The sequence below is a fragment of the Protopterus annectens genome, chromosome 4.part0, assembly GCF_019279795.1.
Source record: "Protopterus annectens isolate FY-2018-M chromosome 4.part0, PAN1.0, whole genome shotgun sequence".
NCBI classification, from domain to species: domain Eukaryota; kingdom Metazoa; phylum Chordata; order Ceratodontiformes; family Protopteridae; genus Protopterus; species Protopterus annectens.
In genome coordinates, this window is record NC_056733.1 from 121710641 (window position 1) to 121738258 (window position 27618).

The 27618-nt window shown below is 45.3% G+C and overlaps 1 protein-coding gene across 1 annotated transcript in view; it reads left to right on the forward strand.

Moving 5' to 3' along the window:
- The window catches only part of LOC122800225 (ubiquitin carboxyl-terminal hydrolase 36-like), a 1786736-nt gene that overhangs the window by 1438842 nt on the left and 320276 nt on the right, over window positions 1-27618 (forward strand). The gene's annotated exons all lie outside the window — the stretch shown is intronic.

Below are 27618 nucleotides of genomic sequence, written 5' to 3' on the forward strand. Positions count from 1 at the left end.
CTCCTCTCTAGGCACCCTGTCATAAGCTTTCTCTAAGTCTACAAAAACACAATGCAACTCCTTCTGACCTTCTCTGTACTTCTCCATCAACACTCTGAGAGCAAACATCTCATCTGTAGTGCTCTTTCCCGGAATGAAACCATACTGCTGATCACTAATCACGTCCCTTCTTAACCTAGCTTCCACTACTCTTTCCCATAATTTCATGCTGTGACTGATCAATTTAATCCCTCTGTAGTTACTACAGCTCTGCACATCACCCTTATTCTTAAAAATCGGTACCAAAGCACTTTTTTTCCGTTCCTCAGGCTTCCTCTCACTTTCCAAGATTTCATTAAACAATCTGGTTAAAAACTCCACTGCCATTTCACCTAAACACCTCCATGCTTCCACAGGTATGTCATCTGGACCAACAGCCTTTCCATTCTTCATCTTCTTCATAGCTATCCTTACTTCTTCCTTGCTATTCCATTGCACTTCATAATTCACTATCCCCACATCATCCAACCTTCTCTCCCTCTGTCTCTTCATTCATCAACCCCTCAAAGTACTCTTTCCATCTGGTCAGCACACTCCTCCTCACTTGTGAGTATGTTTCCCTCATTATCCTTTATCACCTTTACCTGCTGCACATCTTTCCTAGCTCGGTCCCTCTGTCTAGCCAATCGGTACAGGTCCTTTTCTCCCACCTTAGTGTCCAACCTTTCATACGACTCTTCATATGCCTTATCCTTAGCCTTCGCCACCTCTCTCTTTGTCATGCACCTCATCTCCTTATACTCCCGTCTACTTTCTTCATCTCTCTGACAATCCCTCTACTTCTTTGCCAACCTCTTTCTCTGTATACTCTCCTGTACTTTCTCATTCTACCACCATGTCTCCTTGTTGTCCTTCCCCTGTCCAGATGTCATACCAAGCACATTTCTAGCCATCTCCTTTACTAGCTCTGCTGTAGTTACCCAGCTATTTGGTAACTCTTCACTGCCACCCAGTGCCGGTCTTAACTCTTCCCTAAACTCCACCTCACAATTACCCTTTTTCAGTTTCCACCATTTGATCCTTGGTGCTGCCCTCACACTCCTTCTCCTATTCTTGATCACCAATGTCATCCTACGAACCACAATCCTATGCTGCCTAACTACACTTTCCCTGGTCACCACTTTACAGTCTCCAATCTCCTTCAATCTGGCCCATCTATATGAGATATAATCCACCTGTGTGCATCTTCCTCCACTCTTGTATGTCACTCTATGCTCCTCCCTCTTGTTAAAATAAGTATTCACCACAGCCATGTCCATCTTTTTCACAAAATCCACTACCATCTGACCTCCTGCATTCCTTTGCTTAACACCATACCTACCCATCACTTCCTCATTCCCTCTGTTCCCTTCACCAACATGCCCATTGAAATCTGCTCCAATCACCACTCTCTATGATGGGTACAGTCATCACCACTTCATCCAACTCACTCCAAATTGTTTCTTTCTCATCCATCAAACACCCAACTTGTGAAGCATATGCACTAACAAAATTCATCATTACACCATCAATTTCCAGCTTCATAAACATCACTCTGTCCAACACTCTTTTCACCTCCAAAACATTCTTAGCATACTGTTCCTTCAGGATAACTCCTATGCCATTTCTCCTCCCATCCACACCATGGTCAAACAATTTGAACCCACCTCCGATACACCTAGCCTTACTCTCCTTCCATCTGGTCTCTTGCACACACAATATACCAACCTTCCTTCTTCCATCATATCGGCTAGCTCTCTCCTTATACCAGTTGTACTGCCAACATTCAAAGTTCCGACTCCCACTACCACAGTCCTAGCCTTTCTCCTCTCTTCCTGCCTTCAGCCATGCCTTCCCCCTCTTCTCCTCCCTCGGCCAACAGTAGCCCAATTTCCGACAGCATCCTGTTGGCTAATAGTACTGGTGGCGGTCGTTGTTAACCCGGGCCTCGACTGATCCGATATGTAAATATCGGTGCTGTCTGCTGTTGATCTTACAAAAAACACTTCGACACCAACCACGACTTCGACACCGATGACCTCTTTGGCACCGACAGTTGTTACATCTTCTCATTCGGTTCCATTATCGCCCACTATTCAGCAAACCATGGTGCCGAAGGTCGATGTTACGAGTACCCCTGGACTAGATATTCCCCTTCAATAGGTGCCTTTTTGGGTCAGCAGCTGAGTCCCTTTGTTGAAAGACCTGACTCTCCTTTGGGAATGTCATCCCATTCCTCTGGAAGTCTTTTGGAATTGGATGTAGTCAGATTATTGGATCTGCTCTTAGCAGCCAGAGGCCTCCCTGCTCCCTCTAGGACCTCCCTCCATCCCAGAGCTGAGACATACTCTCCCAGGATTTCTACATAAATTCCTCCTTCAACCTCCCCCCAGGTCTTGGAGCCCATTGGTTCCGGAATCTACTCTGTGGTCTTTGGCTCCTTCGGAACAGTCTCAGCCACAGGACCGTGACTTGTCTGTCGGTTCTGGGATCCTTGGATCGGCTCTGATATTTTCTACGGTGGCGTCTATAGCTCTCTGTACCATGGTAGTTTTAAGTCCACCCTTGGCTTCTACTCCGGTGGGATGGGTTGCCAATGCGGGGTGTGACCCCAGTTCTGAGGTTGTCTTTCTCAGTTCCGGGCTCCCATCCCCCTTTGGGCGGGGCCTGCCTTCCAGATTATGGAGAGAGCTTTAGCCTCAATAGGTTCCCAGTTGGTTCCATCCCCATCGGAGTGCTATATTTTTGTTCCCTTTGGTTCATAGCTGTAACAATCTGCTACTTCTGGACAGTGAGCACAAGAGCAGCAAGATACTCTAGTTCAGGAACTTCCCCCTGAGGAGCCACCCTGTAAAAGATTGTGCAAGACGAAGCACCTAGCTTCTTCAGAAGAATCAGTCACTGAGGATACAGATTACGATGAAAGGGAAGGGTCCCCACAGTCACCCCTGAAGACGTCTCCTTTGCAGACATCCTGGAAATATTAAAACAGAGGGGTGATTTGCAGTCCTCAAACCCATCCAGCGAGGAATCTGCTTTCTTGCAAGATTTTTGTGCCCATCCATCTAGTTGTTGGGTGACCCCACCCGTTGATGATCTAATCAAGTTGATTGTTCAGCGTGCATGGAAGGCTCCTGACACCACAGAGCCTATTCACTGAAGACCGGACAAGATTCTTTCAGCCCCAGAGTATTAGCCCCATTGGTCTAAAGGTCTAGCAGTGGATGCAATGGTGGTGGCAGCAGCCACCAAAAGGACCTCACCAAAGAGAGTTCAATCGTCCATCCTCCAAACCGAGAGTCCCTGATGATGGACAAATTCGGGAAGTCTGTCTTTGCTTCATCAACCTTTGCTATCCGGTCCTTGAACAACATGGCACATTTTACCAGACTCCGAAGGGATCTGATAGCTGAGCTTTCAGACACTCTTGCAGAAGCAGTGTCTGACTAAGTTCGAGATGAGGTTGTCTCTCAGCTTGCCACCCTGGAGTCCATCTCAAATTCGTCTATGCGGCCTATTGCGCATACAGCCAAAGGGACGTCTAGAGCAGCGGGTACAGGTCATTGCCATTAGGTGCCACACCTGGATGTGCTTGTGTGATTTTGCGAGCCCCTTCAAGTCTTCCTTTGTCAACGCTGCTGTTGATCCTGATTCATTGTTTGGCCCAAACATTAGAGACGGGTTATCCAGGTGTGAAAGGGATAGGAAGACCCTTTCTGCTATGGGCCTGTGTTTTTCCACTCCACAGTGACCTTACTCCAGGAGTCAGAGAAGTGGAAAAATGTGGATGTTAAGTTGTCAAACTCGCCTTCATTCTTGCTGGATGGGTTCGGAGCCGATCCTTGGTTCCGACTCGGCACTTGCTAAGCTCGAGAGCTAATTTTACCAGCTCAAGGCAACCCTATATCCCATGATGCAAGGCGTGACTACCCAGATCTCGTTTGCCGCTTCGCGAAGAGGTCTTCTTTTACCAGCTCAGGTAGTGTTTTTTAATTTAACTTTTTACAGTTAACAATCTTCCCTTTTTCCAGCCTTTTTTGTCTCAGTATTAGAGTTAGTCTATCTATAGCCATCTCCTTAACCCTATACTCCCTCAACCTAATAGGTTTAGTTATTTTCCCCTTCAGGCCTTAAGCGTCCCTTTCCTTAATTCCTGTCAGGGTGTTTGAGTGTTGTATTTAGTTCCCCCCCCCCCTTCTTCTTAAGTTAACTGTGTGGGTGAACTTTGTGTGTGTGTGTTTGTGCACTGGCCATAACTATGTCCAAAGAATCGAAGGTCTCAGGCTTCAAGAAGTGTGACTCGTGCTGTCAGAAGATGTCTCTGACAGACAGTCACACTTCTTGTGTGTACTGCCTGGGACCTCTACACCTGCAGGACTCCTGTGCCATTTGTCATTCTTTTAGCCACAGAGTCCTGCAGGAATGTAGGAATAAATTAATCCTACGAGGCTTATTGAAGCCAGAGAGCTCCCCGACCAAGACCAGGTCGGAGAAGCCCTCTAAGCCACCTAAGCCCCAGGCTTTGAGTTCGAAGCCTTCGGCTGTGGCTCCGACTCCTTCGGAGTCTAGGTCGGCTCCGGCCGGAGCCGATCTTTCTCTCTTAGAGGCGGTGGTATCGGTGCCGGCCGGCTCCATTACACCTGCATCGAAGTCGATGTCTGCTCCGGCTGGAGCCGACATTTCCATGTCCCAGACTGGAGCCGATAAGTTATCGGCTCCGACTGGAACCGAGGGGTCTTCGGCTCCGATGGCTCCGACTAGGAAGAGATCTCGGTCTCCTTCCCTGGAATCGATTCGCTCTGCTCCGGGATCTCTGCATTCGGAGCGGAGCCATCGGAGCCGATCTTCTAGGTCTTCCAGGCTCTCTGACCACGACTTGGAGAGAGTGGTAAGCAGATTGCTGAAATCACAGGCACTGGCCCAGATGCTTCATAACCCGTCTCAGCAGACAACCGCTATCACTCATCCCCCTGAATTTCCTCCTTTGACTCTCCTCCAGAGTTCGGAGCCGGAGCTTCTCGAAACCTTGACTGTTGGTGCGTCGGAGCCGATGCCACCCCTTTCGGCTCCTTCGTCTTCGACTCCGATTTCCTCCATGGAGGGATCCGGTCGTCGTGACTCCCGCATCGGCTCCGAGGGGGCGAGTGGCATCGGCCCCTTGTCCGGCCCCGATGTCCTTCAAGGATGCATCTGCAGTCCTAACATATGGGTTGTCCTGCCTCAGGCAGCCCTCGGTCAGCCCGATTCCAAAGTCTGGGTCTGGCCTCGGCTGATGTCGCACTTCACCCGACGTCATAGCTCCTGGGGTATAAAGGCATCAGCCGACGCCATTTTCCTCCGTCTTTCTTGCCGCGCGGTGCCCGAAGTAGAAGCTGTTCGCAAGTGTCGGTCGGTCAGATCCAGAGATTTCAGCTACCGAAGACTTCTAAAAAGCTAAGTACCCCGTTGGGGACTCTTTCTTGCCTCAGCCGATGTCAGAAAAAGTAAATAATTGTTTAACTTGTGGGAAACAAATACCTCATAAGGATTTCCACTCTTACTGCCTTCCTTGCTTAGGCCCAGACCACGACGTATCAGCTTGTTTAGCCTGTGCCTCCTTCAACCGACGGACACTTAGATGTCGGTCGGAGTTTGCAGAAGAGTTTTTTGGTCCCGCTTTTGCATATAAAATGCCGTCGGAGACTCTGACTACTCATTTAGCTAAAAAACGCAAGGAAAAGGACAGACACTTGCGGCCCACAGTTTCGGCTGAAACCACGGTTAGGCCTACCGCAAGTGTCTCGGTTTCGGCTGAAACCGAGTCCTCGGTTCTTCCTCCGGCCGCAAGCAGGCCTCTGACGACCGAGGCCTCAGAGGCCCCGGCGAAGTCGGCTACAGAAATTCCTACCGAGGAAGCAGGCACACTAGAATTGTCCGACACCATTCCGTTGGACATTTCTACTCCTGCACGTGGGGCAGCTAGACCCCCTGCTTCTATGTCCATTAAGGCCTTCTCCAGGGCTAAAGCAGCTAAACTTTCCAAGGCCTTACCTACAAAAGCCCCACCTCAAGTTTTCAAATTCTCAGCCTTGCTGAGGGCCTTATTTCTTTGATCAGGGGATCCCAACCTCACCCAGACAGGGCCTCACAACCCCCTCCTGAAAAAAGGCCTAGGACTGAACCCCCTGAACCTCTTTCCACTGACTATTCCTCGGATGGATCAGATGTATCAGACCATCAGGAAGGCCCATACTCACCTTATGAGGATTCGGATGCAGAAGACTCCATTCCTTCTGCCTCCCCCCCCAGAAGAATTTTCATTTGGGGAAACTCTACATTCAATGAGGGAACATTTCCAATGGCAGGGTCAGGACTTTTCTGATTCTAGGAAAAGGCTCGGGACCTTTTTACACTTACCACAGCATAGGCCTCTAGCCATACCTCCTGTTCTTTCAGTTGTTGATGATGCATACAATGATGCCTGCTCAGCCCCTGATTCTCTTCCCCCGGCCCCTGCCAAACCTGACAGATATTACAGGGTCCCGGATTCTCATTTCCACTTGTACAAGGCCCACGCTGCAGACCCAGAAACCATTTCTCAGGGTCCCAAGGGTGTTGCAGCTGCCTCTGCCAAAAACCCCCTACCCTCTGAAAGAGAATCAAGAGCATTAGAGAGATGGGGTAAAACAGTTTATACATCTGCTACTCTTTCTGCCAGAGCTTTAAACTGTCAATTTCACGTGATACAGTACCAGGAATTTTTGTTAGATCAGCTAAATAAAAAGCTTTCCTCTCCTGAACCTTTAGACCGTAAGTCCCTTCAGGAGTTGGTACACAATTTTCAGCAGGTCAGTAATCATTTTTTAAAATGCGGCTATGATGCACTGGAGGCTTCATTTAGATCAGCTATGACTGGAGCAGTGATTCGAAGGCATGCCTGGCTAAAAGAGCAATCCTTACCAGACCATGTAAAATCTAAACTCCTAGATGCTCCTATGGAGAAACGAAGTTTATTTGGCTCCCCTGCACAGGAGGCACTAAAGAAAGTGGAAGAAAAGGCAAAATCTGTGCAAGGATTTTCTGCAGGTCCAACCTCCGAGGTTCAGCAGAAATTGGCCTTCAAAGAATTGGTCCTTTCCAGACACCACCAGAGCACAGAGAGGCAGAAATAGACGCACAAGAGGCAGAGGTCAATCAAGGGGTACCTACAGGGGCCGTCAGTGGCAACCTGACAAACAGAGGAGTACCTCCACATCTGCGGCTACAACCACTTCCACAGGACAGACACAATGACTTGGCTCTGATTCCGCCTACCAGGGAACAATTAGAAGCACCCTTGGGCGGAAATTTAGCTTTATTTTCAAAAAACTGGCATTGCATCACAGGAGACAAATGGACTTTGCAAACAATAGACAAGGGCTACAGGTTTCATTTCCACAATTTACCAAAAAAGAAAGGAATGCCAAACCTTCCACCAAGCCAGAAGACAGAGGCTCTAAAACAGGTCATCAACTTACTAAGGATGAGAGCAATAGAAAAGGTACCATCTATGGAACAAGGCCAAGGATTTTACTCCAGACTATTCCTTGTACCAAGAAAAGAAACTCAATGGAGGCCTATTCTCGACTTGTCCGCACTGAACACATATCTCATTGTACCAAAATTCAAAATGCTGACCCTACAGCAACTTCTTCCCATGTTGGGCAAGGAGTCTTGGCTGGTGACTCTAGATCTCAAGGAGGCATACCTGCACGTCCCTATACGACCAGATTGCAGAAGACACCTCAAATTTCTTGCAGGATCAGAGCATTATCAATTCTCAGCATTGCCCTTTGGCTTATCTACTGCGCCCAGAGTATTCACGAAATGCCTGGCATCAGTAATTGCACATTGCAGGCTTCAGGGAATTCAAATCTACCCATACCTGGACGACTGCCTAATACAAGCGGACAACAAGACAAAAATAATAAAGGATGTGGCCTATGTCATACAACTGCTACAAGCTTTGGGATACACAGTCAACATACAAAAGTCAAGACTAGTGCCATCTCAAAGGATAACATTTTGGGTGCAGAACTGGACACAATAACTCAGATGGCTTTTCTCACAGAAGAAAAACAAAAACAACTTCCAGTCTACTTCACGGCATTGACAAGGCAAACTCAGCTTACTGCAAGGAAAGTCCTGCAGGCCCTGGGTTACATGGCATCTTGCATAATCTTGATACCACATGCCAGACTACATATGAGGAAATTACAATGGTACCTAAGAAATGTATGGTCTCAACACAGACACAGTCTAGAAACCATGATACCAATCATTCCATGCCTGAAAAGGAATTCCTGTGGTGGGCTCAGGCCTGCAAGACCAACAGAGGGTTGCCTTTCCACAAACCACAACCAAGACAGACCATCACCACGGACGCCTCAGACCTAGGCTGGGGCGCACACATGGAAGACAAGTGTATCCAAGGCCTATGGTCCCAAGACCAGCTGAATCTACACATAAATTTAAAGGAGATGCTGGCAGTAAAGCATGCAATAGAGGCATTCAAAGCATTCCTTCAGCAAGGATCCCTGCTAAGGACGGACAATACCACAGTCATGTGGTACATCAACAAACAGGGAGGCACGCACTCCTACCCTTTATGCCGGATGGCAATGGAGCTGTGGAACCTAGGCCTGAATCTCAACATTCAACTGCAGGCCAAATTTGTACCAGGAAAAGAGAATATACTAGCAGACAAATTAAGCAGAACTACCACGGATGCTCACGAATGGATGCTGCATCCAGATATCTTCAAAACCATAACAAAGACATGGGGATTGCCAGAAGTAGACCTGTTCGCCTCCCCACTCAACCACCAACTGAAGAAATTCTGCTCAAGAGAATACCACCCACAAGCCTGGAGGGTGGACTCCCTTTCTTTCAGCTGGAAGGCCCTGACAGTTTATGCCTTCCCACCTCTCCCATTGATGTACAAAGTTCTACTGAAGATCAGGGAGGAACAGCCAAAGGTAATTCTGATAGCGCCAGACTGGCCAAGGCAACATTGGTATCCGCTACTGAGAAGCATGTCTCGGACGAACCCATGGCCTCTACCTCTATGGCCTTTACTTCTAACACAGAACAACTACAAGACCCTGCATCCAAACTTGAAAACTCTGCAGCTAACCGCCTGGAAAATTGCATAAAACAAAACCAGCCTGCTTTATCTCAGAGTCAAGGACATTATCCTGGAGGCTCACAGACCCTCCAAAAGGAAAACATACTCAGCCAAATGGAAGAGATTCCTCATTTGGAGTGCATCAAAGGGAACAGATGTCATGATTGCAAACCTAGCACACATCCTAGAATACTTAGCAGAACTGTTCCACAATGGCCTGTCCTATTCTTCCATTAAGATTCATGCTTCAGCAATTTCAGCAGAGTACAACATGGATCCTCCTATCTTCTCTCAACCTCTCCTCAGACAATTTCTAAGAGGGATCAAAAATGTAAAACCTCCGAGGAAACCACCTCTGCCTGCATGGGATCTCAATTTTGTGCTGGAAAAATTAACACTTCCCCCGTTTGAACCAGCTGCATCAGCAGACTTACAGTTCTTATCTTTGAAAACTGCCTTCCTTCTGGCAATCACTTCTGCAAGAAGGGTATCAGAGTTACAGGCATTAATGGCAGTACAGCCTTTCCTTATCTTTCACCAGGATAGAGTGTCTCTGAGAACCAATCCTACTTTCATGCCAAAGGTGGTATCCAGGGTATCCTTGAACCAAGCTATTCATTTACCTACGTTCTTCCCTAACCCACAGAACAGGGGGGAAAAGCTACTACACACCTTAGATGTACATAGACAACTGCGCTACTACCTGGACAGAACTAAGACCAGCAGAAAAACTGACCAGCTTCTGGTAGCATATGCAACAGGAGTGCAAGGAAAAGCAATTTCCAAACAGACAATTTCAAAATGGATAGGAAATTGCATTCGATTCTGTTACTCTCTTCATGGAAAGACAACTCCTGAAAATATCAGGCCTCACTCCACAAGGGCTACAGCCACCACTACAGCTTTTCTACGAGGAGTGGCCACCAAAGACATTTTAGAAGCTGCTACTTGGAGCTCCGTGCATACATTTGCCAAGCATTACAACCTTCCCTTATACTCCAGATCCCGAGCAGGCTTTGCAACTGCAGTTTTACAAGGGATCTTAACTACACCATCTTTATCTTAGTGCCTCCTCCCCCAGTTTGGCTATGGTATTCTACCCATATATTAGGAATGCAGATGCATCCTTGAAGGACATAGTACAGTTTTGTACCTACCATAAATGTAGATGTCCGATAGGTATGCATCTGCAGTCAGGATTACCCACCCTCCTTCCCCTCTGTGGTATTCCTAGGGTGCTTACCCCTCTTTCAGCTAGCTGGGGGAATCTGTTATGGTGTATTTGTTTGTATATATATATATATATATATATATATATATATGTATATATATATATATATATTTTTTGTTTGCTACTGTTTGGAATTTTCAACATTTATCCAAATTTAGCCTTCCTAGAGGGCACCTGGCATCTGGGGCAAGAAACACTGAGGAAAATGGCGTCGGCTGATGCCTTTATACCCCAGGAGCTATGACGTCGGGTGAAGTGCGACATCAGCCGAAGCCAGACCCAGACTTTGGAATCGGGCCGACCGAGGGCTGCCTGAGGCAGGACAACCCATATGTTAGGACTGCAGATGCATACCTATCGGACATCTACATTTATGGTAGGTACAAAACTGTACTTTCTCCCTCTCGGAGCTTCGGCGTTGGTGAGTTCGGCACTGACATCGGCCTCGGAGCCTTCTCTTTCGGCGGAGCCGGGAGTTCCTGTTTCTTCGGAGCGGGAGCTCTCTGGCCTCCCTGGAAAGGGGAGCCTTTGAGGTGATGAGGAGTGTTCTAGCCCCTCAGCTGAGTCAACAGTTGGTTCCATTAGCTCCCCCCTCCTCGGTGCCTGCTGATATCTCTTCCCACTCTCTTGCTCCCGGACCCAGAGATCCATCGCCCCAGGTTTCCCCACTGGGAAGAACGTCCTCTTCCGAGGTTTCTCCTGATCCTTCGGGGAAACCCCCGCATAAGAGGACGTGCAAGAGGAACCACATAAGAGGACGTGCAAGAGGAAGCACATAGACTCCCCTGAGTCTACAACATCTGATACTGACTTAGATGAGTCGGAGGGATTCCCCAAAGTCCCCCTCTGAGGATGTCTCCTTTTCAGACATCTTGGAACTCCTTAAACAGAGGGGGAACTGGCCTTCCATTAACCCCTCCAAGGATGAGTCAGTATACATGGAGGCTTTTGGATCTCGACCTTCCACCTCCTGGGTGTCTCCGCCTTTCGACCCTCTCATGGAAGTGGTGGCTCGAAAGGCTTGGGCGGCCCCATATTCTGTGGAACCAGTCCCTAGGAGGCCATCTAAATTTATCATGGCCCCGGTAGACAAGCAGTTTCTCACCAAGGGTGTCCCTGTTGATGCCATGGTGGTGGCAGCTGCCACCAAGAAGGAACTTGCCAATCCTTCTGTACCTGTCCATCCTCCTAACAAGGAGTCTAGGACCATGGATAGGTATGGTAAGCAGATTTTTTCCTCAGCGACCTTCACTATGCGCTCGCTGAATTGTCTCTGTCACTTTACCCGGCTTCAGAGAGATATTTTCAAGGAACTAGGTGAGGTAGTACAGGATCCGTCAGCTGCCGGGGCTCAAGAAAAAATTACCTCGCAGCTGGGAATCCTAAATTCCTTAAACTCCTCCATGCGGCTCATTTCTTATGCGGCCAATGGAGCGAGTAGAGCCTCAGGCACAGGAGTGGCCCTTAGGCGTCAGTCCTGGATGCGGCTTTGCAACCAAGAGATCCCTTTAAGGCGTCCTTCACAAATACTCCCTTCGACGGTTCAGCTTTGTTTGGACCTCAGGTGAAAGAAACATTGACCAGATGCGAGCAGGATGGCAAGACTCTTTCTGCCGTAGGAGTCCGTTTCTCCACCTCTTCAAGACCTTATCCTAAAGGTCAGAAGGGAAGGAAGATGTGGTTCCGTAAATCTCAGGGAGTCACGCCGGACACACGTGGTCAGTTTACCCCCAGAGGCAGAGGGGGTAATAACAATAGACGCCGCCCTAGGGGCAGAGGGGGTCCGCAGAATCAGGGTAGCAGAGAGCCTCTCCCTGACAAACCCTTCCAGCATCCCTGAGGTGTTGCCCGACTGTCCACCCTTGGAGGCAGTCGGGGAAGATTGTCGCTGTACCCAACAGCCTGGCTTTCCCTTTCTCAAGACATTTGGGTACAGTCGATCATATCCGAGGGTTACAAGATTCCCTTCGAAAACTATCCTGTTCCTCAGAAGGTATCTCTCCCAGACGTTGCACCCGGTCTAAGGGAGTTCTCAGAGCTGGAGGTATCAAAACTTCTAGCAAAAAGAGCCATCCAGCCAGTTCCAGCAGACCAAATAGGATCCGGGATCTACTCAAGATTCTTTTTGGTCCCCAAAAAAACGGGAGATTGGAGACTAATTCTAGACCTCAGCAGACTAAACAAGATTGTCAAGAAGGCAAGATTCCGGATGGTCACGCTTCAGTCCATTTTACCCTTTTTGGGCAAGGACAACTGGATGTGCTTGGTAGACCTTCAGGATGCGTACTGTCACATAAAAATTCACAGGCGCTCCAGAAGGTTTCTCCGCTTTCGGCTGGGGACCAGTCATTTTCAATTCAGAACCCTGCCATTTGGTCTCACTACAGCCCCCAGAGTGTTCACCAAATGCATGGCAGTGGTCACGGCTCACCTGAAACGTCAAGGATTCCAGGTGTTTCCGTATCTAGACGACTGGCTCCTCACGGCCACCACCAGGCATCAACTTTTCCAGGCCAGGGACTACACTCTTCATATGTGCAGCCAGTTAGGAATTTCCATAAACTTCGAAAAGTCCTCCTTGTTACCTTGCCAGTCTATTACCTGTATAGGCGCAGAACTAGACACTGTTGGGATGTCAGCAAGACTCACAGATCAAAGACTTCTGGACATCCAAAAATATGTTCAGATCATCCTACTCGGCAAAAAGATCAGGGCCAGGTTTGTCCTGAAGGTGCTAGGACTTATGGCGGCTGCCGTCGTACTTCTTCCTTTGGCTCGCTTCCATATGCGGCTACTGCAATGGATGTTATTCACCCAGTGGTCCTTCCAGCAGCTTCCCATGCGCCACAAGATCATCGTGACACAGTCTTGCAAGAGTCACCTGACCTGGTGGATTTCTTCCCTTTAAGTCCTCCAGGGCAGACCGTTTGTTCCCCCGGCCCCGGTTGCCACAGTCACATCGGATGCCTCCCTGATCGGGTGGGGGGGGTATTATCAGGGCAGGATGGTCCATGGCACTTGGCAACCCTTCAAATACCATCTGCACATAAATGTCCTAGAGATGAGAGCAGTGCTTTTAACGTTGCAAGCCCTCAACGACTTTCTTCCTTTAGGAACTATTGCAGTTCAGACGGACAACATGTCCGTAGTATGGTACATCAACAAACAGGGCGGGACCAAGTCCTATCCACTGTGTCGAGAAGCTCTCAGACTTTGGCAGTGGGCAATCTCCTCTCATCGGTTTCTGATAGCAATGCACATCCCCGGGAAATCCAACTTCATTGCGGACAGATTGAGCAGAGCTATTCTCATGCCTCACAAGTAGTCTCTCAAACAATCAGTAGTGGAGGAGATTTTTCAGAAGTGGGGCTTCTCTTGCTGCGACCTTTTTGCTACACCCCAAAACAGCAAATGCCCAGACTTCTTCTCCCTCTTTCCACTCCCAGGCCAACCCCCCAGAGACGCTCTAACCCAGGTTTGGCCCCGGGGACTTCTTTATGCTTTTCCTCCATTCCCCTTGATACCTCAAGTCATTCAGAAAGCTACCGTTTTGAGAGCCAAGTTGATTCTCATTGCCCCTTACTGGCCTCGACAAATTTGGTTCCCATTCCTTCATCGCCATCTATTGGTACAGCCTTGGCGTCTGGACCCAGTTCCAGATCTTTTGACCCACCAGTCGGGTCATCTGCACCAGGCCATTCGCTCTCTCAACCTCACCGCTTGGTTGCTCCACTTCCTTCATTAGCCAGGCTTCCTATGATTTCTAATCCTGTACGGGATATCATAGTAGCTTCTCTAAAGTCCTCTACCAGAAAGATTTATTCTAGTAAGTGGCAGCGTTTTTCCTTCTGGGCAAAGTCCGGGGACATAGACCCCTTTACTGCCCCAGTTCAGTCAATTTTGGACTTCTTAGCTGAGATTTTTCAGTCGGGTTCTTCTTCTTCGACAGTCAAAGTCCTTTTTCAGTCGGGTTCTTCTTCTTCGACAGTCAAAGTCCAGCTGGCAGCAATCTCAAATTTTCATGTTGGCTTAGCGGACCAGAACATAATGTCTCACAAGCTTTGTAAAGCCTTTCATAGGGGTATCTTTCTTCTAAAGCCCCCAATTAAAGATCCTCCTCCGCAATGGGACCTGAATTTAGTGCTGACATCCCTAATTCTTCCCCCCTTCGAACCGGCTGCTACATGCTCTTTAAAATTTCTCTCTTGGAAGACAATTTTTCTGGTGGCTATTACTTCAGCTAGGAGAGTGTCTGAACTTCATGCTCTCTGTGTTCGACCTCCCTACTTGGTTTTCCACAAGGATAGAGTATCTCTAAGAACAAATCCATCCTTTTTGCCCAAGGTGGCTTCCCAGACGAATCTTAACCAGTCTATTGATCTTCCATTATTTTGCCTGAATTATTCGGACAGAGCGGAACAGAAACTGCATTATTTGGATGTTCATCGCCAGCTCAGATACTACTTGGATAGAACTAAACAATTCAGAAAATCTGATCAGCTTTTTCTTTCTTATGCGGAAAACAGAAAAGGCCTCCAAGGTGACCTTATCGAAATGGCTGTCTTCCACTATTTCCCATGTTTATCTCCTTAGGGGCAAAGAATTGCCCTCTAAACCTAAGGCACATTCTACTAGAGGCCTAGCCACATCTACAGCCTTTCAGGCTAGGCTACCTATTGACACCATTTGTGCAGCAGCCACTTGGGCCACGCCTCATACCTTTGTCTCACATTACAAATTGGACTTGGCCTCCAGAGACAGAGCTAGGTTTGGTTCCACAGTTCTCAAGAGTCTGTTCCATTGAGCCACCCAGGATAGAGGTGCTAGGGACGCGGTCCCATCCAGCAAGAATGAAGGCGAGTTTGACAACTTGACATTAAGAAGTTATGTACCTACCATAACGTTCCATGTTAGCTGTCTTCTCTCGCCTTCTTTCTTGCATCCCTCCCTCCTTTCCCCCTAGCCTGGACAGACCTTGAAGTTGTACTGTTCTCTGGGGACGAGTTTTTCTTCCTATGGACTCCAGTTGTGAGTGGTCACTAGTTTTACTAGTTCCCCTGTGTTGTGTTTACACATTTGGTTACTTTCTTCTCCTTCTGTTGGAAGAAGATAATGGGCATATTTCTATAGCTACCAAACGAGATCTGGGTAGTCACGCCTTGCATCATGGGATATAGGGTTGTCTCGAGCTGGTAAAATTAGCTCTCAAGCTTAGCAGTGCAGTGGAGCCGAGGATCGGCTCCGAACCCATCCAGCAAGAAAGAAGGCGAGAGAAGACAACTAACATGGAACGTTATGGTAGGTACAGAACTTCTTATTTTAGAAGACCTAAGGGCTTTTTCGAGACACACATGAGAAGTATTTACCAGAGGTTACCACATTCCCTTCACTCTTTTCCCCAAAGGCGAATCCCCGATGTTCCACCCAGTCAGAGGGATCTAGCAGCACTAGAAGTTCAAAAGGTGCTACAAAAGTGAGCCATCCAGCCAGTCCCACCAGACCAGATAGGATCCGGATTCTACTTGATTCTTTTTAGTGCCAAAAAAGACAGGGGACTGGAGGCCAGTCTTGGATCTCAGACTATTGAACAAATTTGTTAAGCAAAAATCTGAATGGTCACGGTTCAGTCTATCCTTCCCTTTCTAGAGAAGGATGATTGGATGTGCTGTATAAATCTTCAGGATTTGCATTACCACATAAAGATGGGCAAGCACTCCGGAAGATATCTCCATTTTCTGCTAGGAGCCAGTCATTACCAATTTTGAGCACTTCCCTTCGGCCTCACCACAGCCCCCAGGGTGTTCACCAAATGCATGGCAGTCTTAGCAGCTGACTTGAGACTACAAGGTTTCCGTGCGTTTCCATATCTAGATGGCTGACTTCTCACTGCCCCCTCTGGGCATCTACTGCTATGCACCATAGACTTTGTTCTACATCTTGCCGAAACTTTAGGCATTTCAGTCAACAAAGGAAAATCACAGCTGTCTCACACACAGGATCTGGAATTTTTGGAGCAAGACTAAATACAATATACTGTATGGCCTCCCTTCCTCATCACAGGTTGCTAAAGCTAATATCGCAATTACAGATTATGCTCTCCCAACACACAGTTCCTGTTCATCACAGTATCACTTCTGATACATCCCATGTCCCATCCAGTGTTGATAAATCGCTGCAGAAACAATTTATCTTGGTGGATGAAGCCAGAGGAAAATTTATGGCATTGTCCTTTTCCCCCCCTTCTCAGCCCAAGGGCGTAGTGACCACGGATGCTTCCCAGATAGGGTGGAGGGGGCATTTTCTGGCAAAGACTGTCCAAGGCAGTTGGTCCACACAAAAGGCTAATTTGCACATCAATGTCCTAGAACTGAGGGCAGTGCTTTTAGCGTTGCAAGCATTTCAGTCTGCCCTTCCTTCAGGAACAATTCCTATCCAATAAGACAACGTCTGTAGCCTGGTATATGAACAGAGAGGGGGATCGTACCCCCTGTGTCGGGAAGCTCTGAGAGTCTGGCAATGGGCAATCGCCTCCAACCACTTTGATAGCAATGCATATCCTGGGGATCTCCAGTGTGATTGTGGACAAACAGAGCAGGTGTATCCTTCTGCCTCATAAGTGGTCTCTCATTCCCAGTGTAGTGACGGAGATCTTTTGCCGATGGGGTCAGCCTTGCTGCGATCTGTTCGCCTCTCCTGTAAACTACAAGTGCAGCAGCTACTTTGCCCTAATTTCCCCCTCACAGGGAGTCTCCAAGAGATGCACTTCTTCACGATTGGCCCTTGGGACTTCTGTATCCCTTTCCCCCAATTCTGCTAATTCCCCAGTTTCTGAGGAAAGCCCAACGATTGAGAAGCAAAGTGATTGTCCATTGCACCTTACTGGTTCGGTCAAGTCTGGTTTCCCTTTCTTCGGCTTCACCGCTCATGGACTCTGTATCCAACTCCGGACCTGTTGTCTCACCCTCAAGACTTGGTGCATGCCAACCTTCAACATCTCAAGCTGATGACTTGGTTTCACCAATTCCAGTAATTGACAGGAAGAACAGCTTGTCCTCCTCAGTACAGAAGATACTTCTGGCTTCTCATAAACTGTCCACTTGAAAATTTTACCTAAATAAATGGAAAAGATTCTCTATTTGAATGTGTACAAATGGCATTGATCCTTTCCCAGCACCAGTTGATAAGATCCTGGAATACTTAGCCACCTTATTTCAATTGGGGGCCTCAACTTCTACAGTAAAAGTTCATCTAACTGCCATTTCAAATTTTCGTAACGGTTTTGGTCATTCCTTGATGTCTCATTGCCTGTGCAGTGTTTTTCTTAAAGGCCCTCAGCATTTAACCCCCCCCCCCCTTTCAAAGATCCGGTAGTGCCTTGGGATTTGACCTTAGTTTTGCAATACCTAGTTCGTCAGCCCTTTGAGCCAGCACCCACTTGTGACCTCAAGTTTTTATCTTGGAAGACCCTCTTCCTAGTGGATATCACATCTTCTCTGAGAATTTCAGAGTTACAGGCTGTGTGTGTGAATCATCCTTGTATAATCTTCCACAAAGAAAGAGCATCACTCAGAACCAATCCTGCCTTCCTTCCAAAAGTTATGTCAGAGTCCAGTATCAACCAGACCATAGACTTACCAGTCTTCTTTCCAAAATTTTCAAACAAAGGTGAGTACTGCTTGCATATGTTGGACATCCACAGACAATTACATTTTTACTTGCACAGAACAAAACCCTCTAGAAAATCAGACCATCTATTTCTGTCCTTTTCAGGTACCAGATTGGGCAAACCTGTATCAAAGGTCACCTTGTCAAAATGGTTAAGAGACTGCATTACCTTTATATACAACCAGAATAAACTCAAACTACAACAAAAGTTAGAGCTCATTGTACAAACTCTTTTTCCACTTCAGGGGTCTTCCATTCCAGAGCTTCTATGGAAGGCAAGTGCGCAGCTGCAAATTAGGCTACTCCCCATACCTTTGTCACTCATTACAAATTAGACATTTCTCCAACGGAAGAACATCTTTTGACTCTATGGTGCTCAGAAATATTCTTCCTTAGGGCCGCCAAGGATCTAAAGTAGCTGGAGACTCTGTCCTGTCTGTCAAGAAGGAATGAAGGTTGACAACATTAGATAAAAAAAGTTATGTTCTTATCATAATGTTCCATCTGTGTTGTCAATATTCATTCTTGACATCCCACCCTCCTGTCCCCCTCTGAGACACTCCTGGAGGTTCAGAACTAGTCCTGGGGTTTTTGTCATAGGGTTGTTCTTCAGACAGAGCTTCACTTTTCTTAGTGGTTGGCAAACTCGATCTGAGGTAATGGGAAGAGAGGCAGTATGGGTAGAGCCTTAGCTTGAGAGTTTTTTGGCTGGCGCAAGCTTTGTATAATGGCCAAGTCTGTTCTGAGGGTTCGGAACTGAACCCATCAGTCAAGAATCAATGAAGATCAACAGCACAAATGGAGCATTATGGTAAGAACATAACTTCGTTTTTTCAAAAATAGAATTAGAGGAAAGAATACATGGGGAAACCTGAGATTTTCTGTGGTACCTGAGAAGGTGGAAGGAACTGACTAATTTTATTAAAGTGTAAATAAGGAATTGGACTGGTATTCCACAGTAGGAAATGTGAATTGAAAGTGCACATCTTATGTATAGTCAACCTGGGCATGAGAAAACAAACTAGACCCTTAATAGTAAAGATGCAATCCTGTCAGCAAAAGGAGTTGATTTTGACAAAACTGTGGCAGAAAAACAAAGCAATAAAAGTAGAAGACAGTAGTGTGTGGAAAATGATTACTCACTATACACCAGCCAGAAGAGGATTACATTTATTCCACTAATCAGGGAATGTCGAGAAGCAGTCATGAGATTCGAACTACTGTACTCAGATATCTTCAGAATATTTTGTCCTGGAGGGACAAAATAATTTTTTTGATGAAGAACATGCTAAGGAAGATATGCAGAAGTTTGTTCCAACAAAAAGTGAGTTGTGAAACAGAAGGAGATTCTGCTTCTTGTTCTTTTGGTGATAAAGACCACAGAGAGAGAGACTATGCCAGTGAAACCTTTTCCAGTGTTTCAATTGAAAATGCTTTAGAGACAGAAAAAAGCACAAGAGTTGACTGGAAAAACTGAGAGTACATTGGAAAAGAAGCAGAGACTGCATTTGTGAGACAGAGATAAACAGGAATAAAAGCAGCAACTTGAAAATTGACAAATATGGGGTTTACAAAGTATTAATTATATTTGTGAAACATGACTAAGAAAAACTGGGAATATTGGATTTTTTTACTTTGTTAAACTTGTAGGGAACTCTAAAGCATATGCCCTTCATGTCATTAATGTTTGGAAGAACATTTAGGAGAGAGGAAGAGGAGGGAGATTAACTGTAAATAAAACAAAATTTTGTTCTGAACAGTATTTTTATAATGCATGATATAATCTGCATGCTATAAAGTAAATTTTTCTCAGTTGTTTTCAAGTGTGTTGGGGATACTAAGGTAAACAGGTGCCCCTGTATTTTTTCATTTTCTTTTTCTACTTGTTCAAACATAGGCACTGTATTGTAAAAAATAGTCAAGTCTGCTCAAAAGAGCGTGATAAAAAGAAAAATTGATGTGCTTTTTTTCATTCTTGCATAGGGGAATGATTGGATTAAGGCTGTTGGCTTGATCTAATAACAGGTTTAAGAGAAAGCAAATAAAAAGCATATTGAATATAAGAAAGCTTTCCTCTACCAAATAAATAAATGCTTGTAGAAGCAACTCTTACCTAGTTTTTGTGTCTCCGTTGAGACATTCTGATAAAAAGCAATAAAGACCAATTACTTCTTTCTTTCAGTGGCTAGAAGAAAATGTTTTCTGAAAGCATTCAGGTGTTTTCCCAATTTGGGAGAGAAATAAAGATGAGACAAAACCAGACCACACTTAGTAGAAGCACAGGTTGCAGCATGCGTCTTAGCATGGATAAACCTTTCTTTTAGGTTAACCCACATCTTTGTGTGTGGCTGTCAGTTTGGAAGAATTGTTCCTATTAGGAGGAGATGGCTTCCAGTAATTTAGAGAAAAAAACATAAATAAAAATGCTCTTACAGGTGTTTAAAAGAAGTGAGAGACTGGGGATATATAAAAAAAGCAACTGACAAAATTCTAGAAAATAGAAGCTGTGAGTAGCTATTCAGATGAGCTGATAAAACTGCAGAATTAGAGTTTGAAATCAAGTCAAGATTGACCAAGTATGAGGCTTCTCTTAAAGAACTATTTCAAAAATAAGAAGTTTGGAGCAGAACACACACACAACAAACATGACATTTTGTGTTATAACAGAGAAACTAGAAGGAAAAGACTACATAAATTAAAGTACAAATAAACAACTGGGCTGGTGTTTTACAACAGTATTTGTTAATTGAAAGGGCACATTGCATGTATGCTCAAAATCTGGCCATGAGAAAGCAGCCAGGATTAATAGTAGTAAAGATGCAATTATTCCAGCAGAAATAGCTGCTTTTGACCAGACTCTGGCAGTAGGGAAAGTATTAGAAATGGGGACACGAATGTGTTGTGGAAATGATTTTGTTGTACACCAGGTGTGATCCAGCAATTAAGAGATCTTTAGAGGAAGGTGTTGGATTAAAGTTGTTATATGCAGATGTCCTCAGAATATTTTTTCTTGGATGATTGATAAAATTTTTGAATGCAGAACTGGCTAAGGATGAAATTAAAGAAAAAAGCTATATGCATGGCACTGCATGCTTCTGTTTGCCCACAGGGAATCTGCAATAGCTGTGTGCCTCTGCAGCTGAATGTCACTTCAGCCATGTGTTCCCAATGAAATGTACTACAGGGAAATGTCCCATTTCCTAGGAGCCTGAACCCAATGTAGCCTTTGTTTTTGCTTGATTTATTTCTGTAAACCCACACTGATCCATGTCTATTTTTCTTGACAATATTGTTGCCATTATTTTTTCCAGAGTTGTCATAAACACTTTGTAGTCATAGTTCAGAATCAAAATGGGCCTGTATGACTCTGGATCGAGGGAATGTTTTCCCTCCTTTGGTATACTTGCCAATACTGCATCTTTCCAAGTCAAGGGCACATCCCCTCCCAGAATAGCAAGTAGTAGCCAGACTTTTATAGGTGCATAGGTAAGTAGTAAACTAGCTGCCCCTGTAGGCCATTTTAAGCCAAGCCAATTTCCCCTTTTGTGATTGAAATAACCTATCCCATTTAATTGTAGATTGGCCTTACCCATCAATTGGTTGATAATTATATATTACCCCTAAAGAGTATACCTGGGATCATACCATAGGTAATATAAGAGAACCCATGCATAGGATAAAGCATTTAGGAGCTGTCTCTGTCTAGTAGTAGTACAGGGGGTAGCCTGGGATAAATTTTCTGTTTTCAATCCTTAGATCTAATTTGCACTTGAAAATGGACAGGGATGAATTTTGTTTAATGTGGATGAGGAGTCTGTTTCAAGGTAGTGGTAGCCTATGCGATATGTACCTATCCCTCCAAAACATTCTTTTGATGCTGCAGAAGACATTTAGATCCCTAGACTGAGTATTTCTTATGCCATTTGACTTGTTAATGTGCAATAAATCCACCAGTAATGGGTTGGAGAATGCTTTGCATGCCAGACACAGGTCATGTCTTAACAGTATGTAGGATATCAAGTGTAGTGACAGGGCTTTGAGTCGGTCCATGTAGGGCATTTTGTTTAGGCCCTGTATCCTTTTAGGAAGGTATCTCTGCAGACATTCCAGTTGTTGCATGTGTCTGGACAGATACTTGCCAAAGGGAGCATTATATTCAATGACTGGCCTAATGAGGGCTGAGTAAAGTAGAACAATGGCATCCCTAAATCCAGATACAGTCCTTTTGTTTACAAGCTGTGCAGTATAGAAGGACTTTCTTACAACAATAGATGCATGTTGATGTACTTGCATATTACTATTACAGTATTCTTCACCTAAAGGATCTCCTGATAAAGGATAGCCCAACATCCAGCCAGTATACCAAAGTCTTCAGCTCTTATAGCCACCGTACATCACATGCATGCTCCCTGCCCAAGACATAAGGCATAAAGGTGATGTGCAGATGCTGTCACTCGGAACTTCTTTGCCACCATTCCTAACACCACTGTCATATGTCGGTCTGAATGCCCTTCTGTTTGTGCTTTTAATCAAGCTGTTTTTTCAGATGTGTCCCATTGAGGTTTCATATTTTATTTTTTACTGTTTGGTATTGTGTTTGTGTCATCCAGAAACAGAATTGTCAGTTTGGGAAGCAAATTCCCCCATAAAGACTGTCAACAGCCAGTTCCACGATCATACAAAGTGCTATATCTGCCAGGAGTTTGTGTCCAAGACCCTTTGTAGTCGTCGCTTTTCCTTGTCCATATATCTTGAGAATCAGTGATTTAAGCTATTGACTCAGGGTGCTATGGTGAAATCTTTCCATCCTGAGTGTCAGCTGTCTGCCAAGAAGGAGGCCAGAAAAGTTAGGCCCAAACTAGTTGCTGTATACCTTCTCCTGGATGTCTCTCTAGAGACTAGTGAAAGCTCTGAAGATCATTTGGTGCTTGCTTCAGATTCATCTGCTGTGACCCCATCAGAAACTGGCATTGCTCTGAGTTCTAGCACTTTCTTGGAGGCTTTTCCAATGTCTGCACCTGGCGGTGAGGAGGAACCTCTGCTGATAATATCTGTGGGACTGAGGGGGACTCCTCAGATGTTAGTGAGGGAGGAAAGTCCTACCACCATTATTGAGTTGTGTCAAGGGTCTGACCGTCTGAGAGTTTTTCAAGCAGACATTCTGCAGAAAGCTAAGCATATTTCCTCTGTTGTTAACGATCCCCAGCATGAATGGCAGGATGTCACTCAGGGTTTGTTTAATGCTTTAATGGCCTTGAAGCCTCCTCAAGAGATGTCTGTTCCTGCTCCTCCCATGGTCTTTCACTTTAAGAGGTCTAGGGAATTGGATTCCTCAGATTAAGATTTGGATTCTGAGGAAAACTCCCTGGCTTATTCTTCCCACATTCCTTCCCCTGTAGATTACAGTTCTGAGGAAGAAGATTCTTTGAGTCCAGACTCCCCCTTGGAAGAGTTGTCCTTTGGGGATACTGTTGCCCGCATGATAGACTCTCTTTATATGGGACTTTTCCCAGGTCTCTGACATTCAAATGAGGTACTGAGAGGTTCCACAGATGGAGTCTCCCAAACTGTCAGCTGTCTATCCTGTTTTGGCTACCCATTTGGATTCTTTTTTCCGCAGCCTCTGTAGCCCCTGACTCTGCCTCCACTCAAAAGAAGCTTGATAGGTTCTACAAAGGCACTTGAGGACTGCAGATTTCTTTAATTACCACAGAAGGATCAGCAGAAGGACATCAGTTTCTTCTGGCAAACCCTGTAAGTTGTTGCCACCTACTAAGTTCCTTCCTTCTGCTAAGGGTAGTTGAGCTATGAAAAGGTTGGGCAAAAAAAATGTATATGATTGCCACCTTATCCTTTAGGGCCATTAACTACCAGACACACATATCCAGGCATGTTTTGACCCTCCTTTCCCAGGTTTCTAAGGTAGTATCTGATCTTCCTGAGTCTGAAGGGAAGGCTTCTGCCCTTCCTTTGTTAAGATACACTTCAAGTTGCCCATCACTCTATAAAATGCAGCTATAATGCAGCTGATGCATCTTACAGAGCTGATGTCTGTGGTTCAGTGATAAGGCATTATTCCTGGCTACGTCTTCAGGATTTGCCTGATGATATTAAGGCCAAGCTTTTGGATGCACCTCTGTATAGCAAAAGTCTTTTTGAGACTGCTGCTACTGTTGTCTTATTTAAGTCTCTACAGAATGACGGTAACGCCTTGCAAGAAGTTAAGCATATACTTGTTACCCCTTTTCTGAATTTCCAGAGGAGCTAGCCTTCCAAGCCTTCCATTGTTCATAGACAGACTTGCCCCCCTGTTAAGGGTAAGAATGTATGTCCTTCTATTCATCTGTTGCAGTATTATTAACTTGAGGGAGTTCCCCACTGTAGGTGACCCAATGTCGATCAGTATAGAAAAGGCTTTTACTACTGAAGGGTGCGTGGTATGTCGCACGTAGACTGTGATTGGATGTCTGCCATAAAAGTGATGTACGTGCACACCATCCCTAGAACAACTTTGCCGCCAGATCAGATTGCCATATCCCAGTGTACAGTCTGACTCAGCGTCATTTGCGATTCTTCAGTTTTCAGATAAGTGCCCTGTTGGGGAAATTTTTTTACTTTTGCTAGTCTTCAGTTAGGGTTCATGTCATCCAAGTGCCAAAGTGGACGACAGATTCCACACAAGGATAAGCCACCTCCAGTGTCTGTTCTGCCCAAGCCCAAATCATGATCACAAAAACTGTTCTTTTTGTCTGGTGTTTGTCCCAGAGACTTTAAGGAGTAGATATCTTCTTTAGTTATCTACCTTGAGAATCAGCAATTAAAGGAAAACTCCGTCTTAGAACTAAAAATATTTTTCACTTTGTCTCTGTATTCTGAGTTATTTTAACATCTCAAAATCACTCTGACTGCTTCTTATAGAATTCAGTATTTTTTTGAAAAATGGCCCAGTGGGGCTTGCTATATCAACGTGATCTTATTTTTCTTTAAGCTGTTCTCTTTCCCATAATCCATTTTAAGTCTGCTTTATATGAGTCATGCTAAACATAAAGACGTATTGGTGTCTTCCCATTCCATTGACATATAATGGGATTAGTGTAAGTTGCTGACATCTTGTATACTGACTGTAACAGGGCTGCTGCTTTTTTTCTTGAATGACCCTCATTTGTGTGCATCTCAAGGCTTGTTTTATAGTATGCTAAAGAATTACACAGCTGCAACCAAAACAGTTGCTAAATTGCAGGCCTTTGTTCAAAGTAACTTTTTGGAATGCAAGATGAATTTGCATCCCCTCCGCTAAACTTTGGTAAATATGCTTGTACTTTACAAGAAAAAATATTTTCTGACTTTTCTTTAAATGTCACAAACATCTGTGATACTACATTCAAGTCATCTTAAAATGTGAAGTAGTACAAACAACAAACATTTAAAGCTTAGCATTTCAATACTGTGATGTTGCTTATGTAAGTGTGTCAAGAGGTGACAACTGCCTTTGAACCACTGACCTAATTGTTCTGTTTTGCTATGAAAGGCATGGCTGTGAATCAGTGTAAGTTATTTTCCTGTCTGCAATAAAGACAATGGAAACTAGTTTCACACCTCTCTGTCTTATTTACAGCAGCCTGAGCTCCTGACTACAAAATTCTGTCTGGGGTATGTCATACAGGTGCAGACAAATTCCTCTGCAACTTATGTGAGAACCTAAGCTTTAAAAAAAACTGGGTGGTCTTTTCCTTCCTTTGATACCAAAGTGAGGAAATTAAAGCTTTAAGAACAAGCAGGTTTCAGGTGCCTACACAGTACTGAAATCATATTGTAGGGAGAAAAGCAACCAAAGAGTTGAGTTAAACTGTAGGAGAAGGAGTTTTCCTTTAAAGCTGCTAGCAAAAGTAATATGGGGGGATTCTCAGGGCCCGATGCTGAGTCGATTTTGAAATGGAAGGACAAAAAGCAAAGGCCTGAACCTTTTGCTGCACCTCTGGATACTGATGTCTTTCTTGAGATGGAGGACAGCCGGGAGACGCACCCGTTTCACAGCTCAGATCTTTAGGCCAAGCCTGACATCCAAGCGACCTTGGATCCGAGCATAAGCAAGCCCACAGAGACCGAGCAGGCATCCATTTTGGATGTCCAAGGGGAACCTTGGCACGTGATTACAGAAGCTCCTAAGGGGATTCCTCATATCCTTGTTAGGGAAGAGGTAGATTCCAGCTTGATGGAATGTAGGCTTATGTCTGGCCCTCCTACCCTACATAAAGCAGACTTGCATGGGGGGAGGGGGGGGCATTTGTCTCCTCCAAAAGAACGTGCTAGTGACTGGCAACAACTCACTCAGGGTCTTTTCAATGCCCTTATGTCAATTAGACCTCCACCAGGTTTTACATTTCCCCCTCACACTACTGTCTCTCCACTTAAAAGAACTAGGGAAGAGGATATGTCAGAGGAAGAGGCATCTTCAGGGGAAGAATCACTGGCTTACTCTTCACAGATCCCTTTCCCCCTGGATTATGCCTCCACAGAAGATGAATCCAGTGAAACAGACTCACCTTTGGAAGATGTGTCCTTTGGAGAGACCCTAGCTAAGATGATTTTAAATGGGATAGTATCCAAGTATCTGAAGTGCAATAAAGATACTATAAACTATTACAAATGGAATTACCTAGCCCATCTGCTATTCCTCCTGTCTTGCCTGCCTTTCTCAATGCCTTTGCCTCAGCTTTACAGGCACCAGATTTCCAGCCACCTGCCCCCAAAAAGCCAGACCACTTCTACAGGGTCCCAGAGGACTGCAGGTGTCTCTTCAGATGCCATGCTGCACACTCTTCTGTAAATTCCATGGCTTCTGACAAGACATGAAAATTGCTGCTGTCCGCTACCCTCCTACCATCTGATAAGGATAGCAGGATCCTGGATAGACTAGGGAAAAAAGTATACACTTCTGCCACTCTAGCATTTAGGGCCATAAATTACCAAACACATATGACCAAATTCACTTTAGAGCTTATGTCCCAACTCTCACAAGCAATTGCAGGCCTACCTGTCTCAGAAAATAAAACCTTAGCTGCTACGTTGCTTGGTGCATCTTCTCAAGTAGCACATCATTCCATTAAATGCAGCTGTGATGCTACAGAGGCTTCCACCAGAGCAGCTGCCTCTGAATCAGTATTAAGAAGATTCTATTGGCTGAGACTTCAGCCTTTCCTGAAGACACTAAACTTATGGATGCTCCTTTGGAAAATTCTGCCTTGTTTGGACCTGCAGCTGCTAACCTGTTCAAATATTTGCAGAAAAAGGGTAAGAAACTGCAAGAATTGAAATATATTTTTGTTTCCCCAGTACCCAAGTTCCAAAGAAATTACCCTGCAAAGATTATTTGTGCATAGACATTCATGTCACACACAATCCAGAACAAAAAAGAATGACAGGAGACCACAACAGCCTAAGGCCCCACTGGCTACTTTGTCACCTAAGCAGCCCTTTCCAGACAAGCCGTCCTCTCTTTGACTGTTTTCCCACTCTAACCCACATCCCACTTTCCCAGCACCATCCCCTAGCCCTACCA